This window comes from Frankliniella occidentalis, unplaced genomic scaffold (genome assembly GCF_000697945.3).
Source record: "Frankliniella occidentalis isolate FOCC.00 unplaced genomic scaffold, Focc_3.1 Scaffold309, whole genome shotgun sequence".
Taxonomy (NCBI): domain Eukaryota; kingdom Metazoa; phylum Arthropoda; class Insecta; order Thysanoptera; family Thripidae; genus Frankliniella; species Frankliniella occidentalis.
The window spans coordinates 59,324-65,806 of NW_026267434.1; positions in this window are offsets into that span (position 1 = coordinate 59,324).

Sequence of the window (6,483 nt, forward strand, 5' to 3'; positions counted from 1 at the left end):
GCTGACCCTAATGTTACTGGTATTAAAGAAGATTGTATTTTCAATGGACTTCCTTCGTACCATGCAACGGAGAATAGAAGCGGGGACCTGCTCCATGATGTCGAAGAAGGAATCTGTGGTTACGCCCTCCCTCGGGTCCTTTATTGGTTGATTTTTGTGCGTCGATATTTCTCTCATAAAGTTTTCTGCCAAAGAGTCTCTCTCTTCAATTATGGCCCCACCGAGTCAGGTAATAAGCCTCCCATTACTAAACTGACTGAGGACAGGATTGTATCTGGAACAAAGTTTCTGCTTTCGGGCTCTGAAAGTTTATGTTTAGTACGCTATCTTTCTGAGATGGTTGGTGATCTTGTGCCCGAAGATGATCAAATTTGGGAATATTACCTTTGTTTGAAGAAGATTGTGCTTTTCCTATATGCTCCTATGTTCCGCCGTGGCTCAGAAAATATTCTCCGGGTGTTAGTCCAAGAGCACCATGAAAGATATATAGAAGTCTTTAACGAGCATTTAAAGCCTGTGCACCACTTTGTCACTCACTTGTGGAGATACATGCTTCTAATTGGGCCTCTTGTTCATACGTCAGGGAAGAGGTTTGAGGCCAAACACAGAGAAGCAACATTAGCTGCAGCTTCAGTGCAGTCTCGTGTCAACATTTTAAAGACAATCATGATCAAAAACAGCTTAAAGTTTTCATACCACATGCTGTCAAAGAAGGGACTCGAGCCACAAATTACAAGCAGCTCAAGTTCTGAAGTACTAGTCAGTGATCTCGACTTTCATCACCAGTTTGCTGAATTGTTAAATATAGGATATGAAGATATCATTTCTGTTTTTAAATTTATTAACTATCATGGTACTTTTTTTAGGGTAGACACGGTTTGCGTGTTTCATCTTAATGAATATGAGCCCGTATTTGGGCAAATTGTTCATATTGTTATTCACGAAAATTCACCAGTAACGTTTATCTTAAAACAACTAGATGTTGAATACTTTGATGAGCACTTTTATGCTTTTAAAGTTATTCACACAGATCGCATTGTTTGCTGCCAGCCTAGCCAACTGTCATCACATCAGGCATTGTGGCTTAGGTCTGGTGGTATGGATGGGTCTGATCTTTTTGTATCACTTCGTTACACTGTTTAATATATCTATGTGAATGTTTCAAAATGTCTGTTGTGTCAGATGGAAGTTATCCATATTGCATGTGAGTTTTGTAAGTTGTAACCAAACTCTTCTGAGTTATGTACTAAGTGACGTACTAATAAAATAAAATATTTGATGCACAATATCAGATTGACTGAATTTATTTTTGAAAAATATTGCTAACACATTCAAAAATTCAGAGTAGGAAATATTCTAAAATAAAAACAGACAAAGAAACGAAGAAACAATAGACACACTTTAACACTACAGAGTTGCACGAAAAACTATTTCTCGAAAACCTCACAGTGGAGAGACAAATAGTGAAGTTCCTATATTGTTTTATTACATGGAAACATTTCAATGCTTCTCTATTTTAAAAAATATAAGCTCATTAAATTCTTTTTAAGGGTTCGGAATAATTGAAGTTTTTAAAAGTGAAACTGGCCTTATGAATTGATTATTCCACTGATTATTCTCTCTGTAAGTAAAAGTGGCCGACTAACATCCTGACTAAACTTTCATTTGTGGGAACGAAGCAAATTTTAATCCACCAATCCAATGGAATTTGATTGAATCAAGTAAATTTCTTTGGAACCTTCAATCTGATGAATATTTCCTTCGTCCGATTAAATAAAAGTCAACCGCAGCGGCGGCTGCTTTGATGGAAATTGTGTTGCCTCAGATTCTCTCATTCTCCGTAATTTTTGTTCGCTGGATTAAACTTTCTTCGGAAACCGAATAGAGTTTCGTTGCAATAACAACATTTTCGTCACCCAGGTATTGATTAAAATTGAATTGGATGTGTTGATCAAAAATTTTCATCAGGACGACGATAATTTCGTCCACATGACAAAACGGTTTTCTGAGTGCAGGGACACGGCGACACCACCGACTAGCGGTGTCACGATGCAGTTTGCAAAATCGGCAATAGAAACGTGCATTAAAACCACGCATAAAACCGAGAATAACATTACATCCTAGGTTGTCCCCAAGGACGGCACATAAGCAAAAATAAACTTGTATATTTCTATCTTCCACAACAATAGTTATGCCCTCCTCTAGTAAAATTTTAAGTTCATCAATACATGATGCAAAGGTAACTGCATTGCCAAAGTGTTTCTGGTACTTAGACACGGTAATGTTAAAGAGGAATATATTGTCCAACTGTGAGGCGCTCTCTGGCGGTAGACACAGCAAACGAGCATACATGGCACCTAATGATTGAGCCCCAGCATGAGAACCTATACTATTGTTAGGTTCATAGTCATCAAAGTCAACAGCAAGCGGCAAAACGCATTTATCTCCATGTCGACCCATCATTTCTCTCCAGACATTGCCTTGCAAAAAATTTGTTACTTTGCCATCAATATTATTTTGATTAGCGTTCATAAATGTCAATATTTCGTCAAAGACTCCTGGTATTTCCAAGAATTGCTTGAAGACAAGTCTTAAAGGGATAACATAACCATAAACAGGTGCCCTGACGAGCTGAACAGTGCCATTAACTGGCACATACTTATCTACATGTCCCATTTCAAATGCAACAGGCTCTACATAAACACCTTAATCGGCTAAAGCGCAAAACCGCTTTTGTTCACTAGACATATATTCAAATCGATCACTCAAGACTGACAACATATTTTGAAGTTTCCCCACATCTTCGGCATAATTTTCATATAAAACATCAAATTTTGACAGAATATTCATGATACTTTCACGTAAAACTGTTACAGAATTAGATATTAGCTCTGAAGTGAGAAGCACAATGGTATCAACTAGCTTTCTTGATACAGATGGGATAGAATATAATTGAACAACATAGGACTCAACATTGGAATAGAGCGTTTCAATAAAATTTTCTAATGTCAAAGCGTCTATCTCGCCAACATCATCATCTGGAACGTTATTTGGAACATTATCATTTTGAACATTATTTTGAAAATTATTATCTTCAATGTTATTTTGAAAGTAACCATTTTCAATATTAGCGTCATTTTCAAAAAACAAGTTTTGATCATCAACGACGACCTCAATTGGATTCACTCTATTTAAGGGGAGGGTATACTGAAATCAGGATTTCTATGAAGGACTTGTCACAAATTTTTTTTATTGCACCTAGTGTTAGGGTTGAACATAAAACAGTTTCACAACGAATAACAAATTTTTGGGTCTAATAGTTCAGGAGATATAATCAAGTAAACTTAGAAACAGGCACCCAGCATAATTGACCTGTGCGCATCAAATTTGGTGCCGGAAAGTTGGGGCTACCTGTTTTGGATTCCTTTAGGTCTATACTACAACAATTATAGAAGGGATTTTTTGATTTCCCCCCCTCTGATTTTTTCTAATTTTTGAAATTTGACAAAGTTGAAAAACTTAAAAAAACACCAAATTTGAGCTATTTCTAATTTGTGCACAAAAAACTGGGTCCAAATTGAAGAATCTGCTCTATAACTGTTGAACTACATACTCTTATGTACAACTGGTAAAATTTTTAGCCTCCTAGCTTATAAAATGGTGCGCGCAGAATTTTTTGAATGTCGAAAACCAAAGTAATGAGAAAACAAAGAAAAACAGTTGACAGTTGTTTCCCAGCTACTTTGAGATGTTTTCAAATTCAAAATAGCATGCAAATGACCTTGTTAGGGTACACAAATCACTTATATATAATAATCACATCAGAAAAAAATAAAACAAGCAAGTGGGTGCCATTAGTAACAAATTAGAAGTTCCCAGCAGAGTACGTAACACCCTCTTTTTTCAGTTTTTTCTTCTCTTCTTCCCTCTTCTTTTTAGCTTTGGCTTTTCTTTCAAACCTAGAGGTTTCAAGGGCTCTTGCTGAATTTTGGGTGCGCCTTGTGTCTGCTTTGGTTGCCATGGCAACAGCTGAGGCAGAAACAGTTTCACCTTGAGATTTCCGTAAAAGATGTAGAGATGCTTTTCTACCCATATTATAATGGGCAGCTGCTGACACCATTGATAGATCTATTCTTCTCTTTGAAACAAATACTTCTTTAGGACATCTCCCCCATAAAACTGAATGAATACTTTCATTAATATTTTGGGTCCCTCCACTGCAACACCTAGAGCAAAAAAAAAATAAAAATAAAATCTCATTTCTTGTTTTAGTTAACTTAAAATAAAATGGGTTAGTACTATAGTAAAATTTACCTTTTCAAAAGATCCTCATCAGTGAGTCTCTCATACACTGGAAGAATGTGCTTTAGAACAGTTTGACTTATTTTGAGAGTCATTTTATCATGGCTTTGAGGTTTTTTTTTTTCAGTGCCTTTGCACGCTGATAAAAGCACCAAGAATTTTCTCCAACTGGGCAGTAGGTGTGATTGTTCTTCTTATCAGTTGATGCACAGTGGTATGGAGTTGCCATAATAGATTTCTTCATTTTCTTAACATCATCGTTGTTATTTATAATTGCATTTCTGTAAAAGGATGCTAATTTTAAGATCACATTTTCTGTGAGCTGCCCTGCCCCAGCGCCTCCCAGTGTCACACCATTTGTCTTACACTGTTGAACTTTATTTTTAAGTGCAGTGCTCAACCTTTTTGACACATGGTGAATGCATTCTTCCTTCTCAATAGGCACATCATACGGATTGTTATTTACAAGGTGATTGAACGTGCTAGCATCACCATCACAAAGAATTGTGGTGTAGCGCATTTTACATTCATCCTCAGAACGGTCACACAATATTTTAGCAATAGCTACTTCCATTGACTTTGAGCTGCCATCATAATTTTTGTTACACAAACCAGACGCCTTGTGATCACTATGCCAAGCCGCAAATTCTTCTGATTCAATTCCCATTGCTTTTTTAGACAGCACACATGCATGACAATATTTTGAGGCACAAGCAAAATCAACGATTAAACCAGTCTTAATGTCAACAACAAAACCAACACCATAGTTCGAGGTAAAACCTCGCTTCTGCCAGGACCCGTCATAACTTACACTTATATCAATAACAGAGTTATTCTTGAGGGTAGGATTTTCTAGCTCGTATTGCTCTCTAACAATATTTCTTGTTTCTTGTAACATCTCTTCTCTAAATTTTTTGTAGTCTTCTGTCAATGCAGTTAGATGCTGATGAAATGACCTCTTCGTCATACATTCTATACTCATGTTTTCACAAAAGGATTCCATGGCAGCGTAGCCTACTCCAAAAGAAATAAACGCCTCACACATGTGCCTATTGACGCTGAATGGGGGTCTTGTACTCGCATCATCCTTGACTCTGCTGCTAGTGAAGCATTGAGTAACAATGTTCCCACAAATCTGGCATTTCACTGATAGTTGATGGGAAAATCCTTTTCTCTCTTCAAACTCTACTGACATGTTTTGCTCTTTGCACTCATTGCATTTGAACTTTGTAAACAATTTTATCAGAGATGACTTGCTGACAATCAAATTTTCAAGATTCTTTTCTCCGGTGAAGTTCAAAGGGAGTAGTTCATTGAACTGCGACAATTTCCTTTCCGATGCTGTTGGCAGCCGATACACTAAATCTTCATCTTCACTTTCTTTATCTTCATTTTCAATGTTGCTGTTGGTTTGAGTGCTAACACTGCGTTTGCTCGGACTCTCTAGTTGTTGATTTTTCCTCTTTTTACGAGGTGGACTTTTAGAGGAACTTGCACCTGTACAAGGGAAAGGGAGTTTTTAATTCAAAAAAATGCATGTCAGGCCGTATTACAGGAAAAAACGTCACATCTAAAAATGTTACTTACGGGGCGCAGAGGTTAGAGCGGCCGCGCGGGTAGCAGATTGTTTTGCCATGAGAGCGTCTCTCGCCTTTGCAGCGCGAGCTGCCTTTGACCCTCCTTTTCTGGACTTATGCCAGTGAGAATGGGAATCATCCATCGTGAAAAATATTTTAGATGTCCAAATTTACCATGCGTTGTCGACAACACACACACATCAACAACACACACACACAGAAGGTCCATCGCCCATCAGCCTACCGCTTTCTGATTGGCCGAACGGACGAGCGCCGACGTAGTACTGCTCCTGGCCGCTAGGTGGCAGTGTTTGCGCGCCAAATTTAAAGTGGGAACGGAAGGATTTGGTTACAGAACAAGTTATTGGCTGAGCGATAGCGAAGCCTATTACTCCAGTGATGATCAAAAAGTTTCGCGTCTGTCTGTGTGTCTGTCTGTCTGTCTGTCTGTCTGTACGCACGATAACTCGAGAACGCTTTGAGCTACGTACCTGAAATTTTTAGTGTAGCTTTGTATCACAAAAAGCAAGAACTGTATTGATTTTGAGCCCCCTAGCTTGAAAATTGGCCTGTCAAAAAAATCAAAAACAAAAAGCCCCAAATA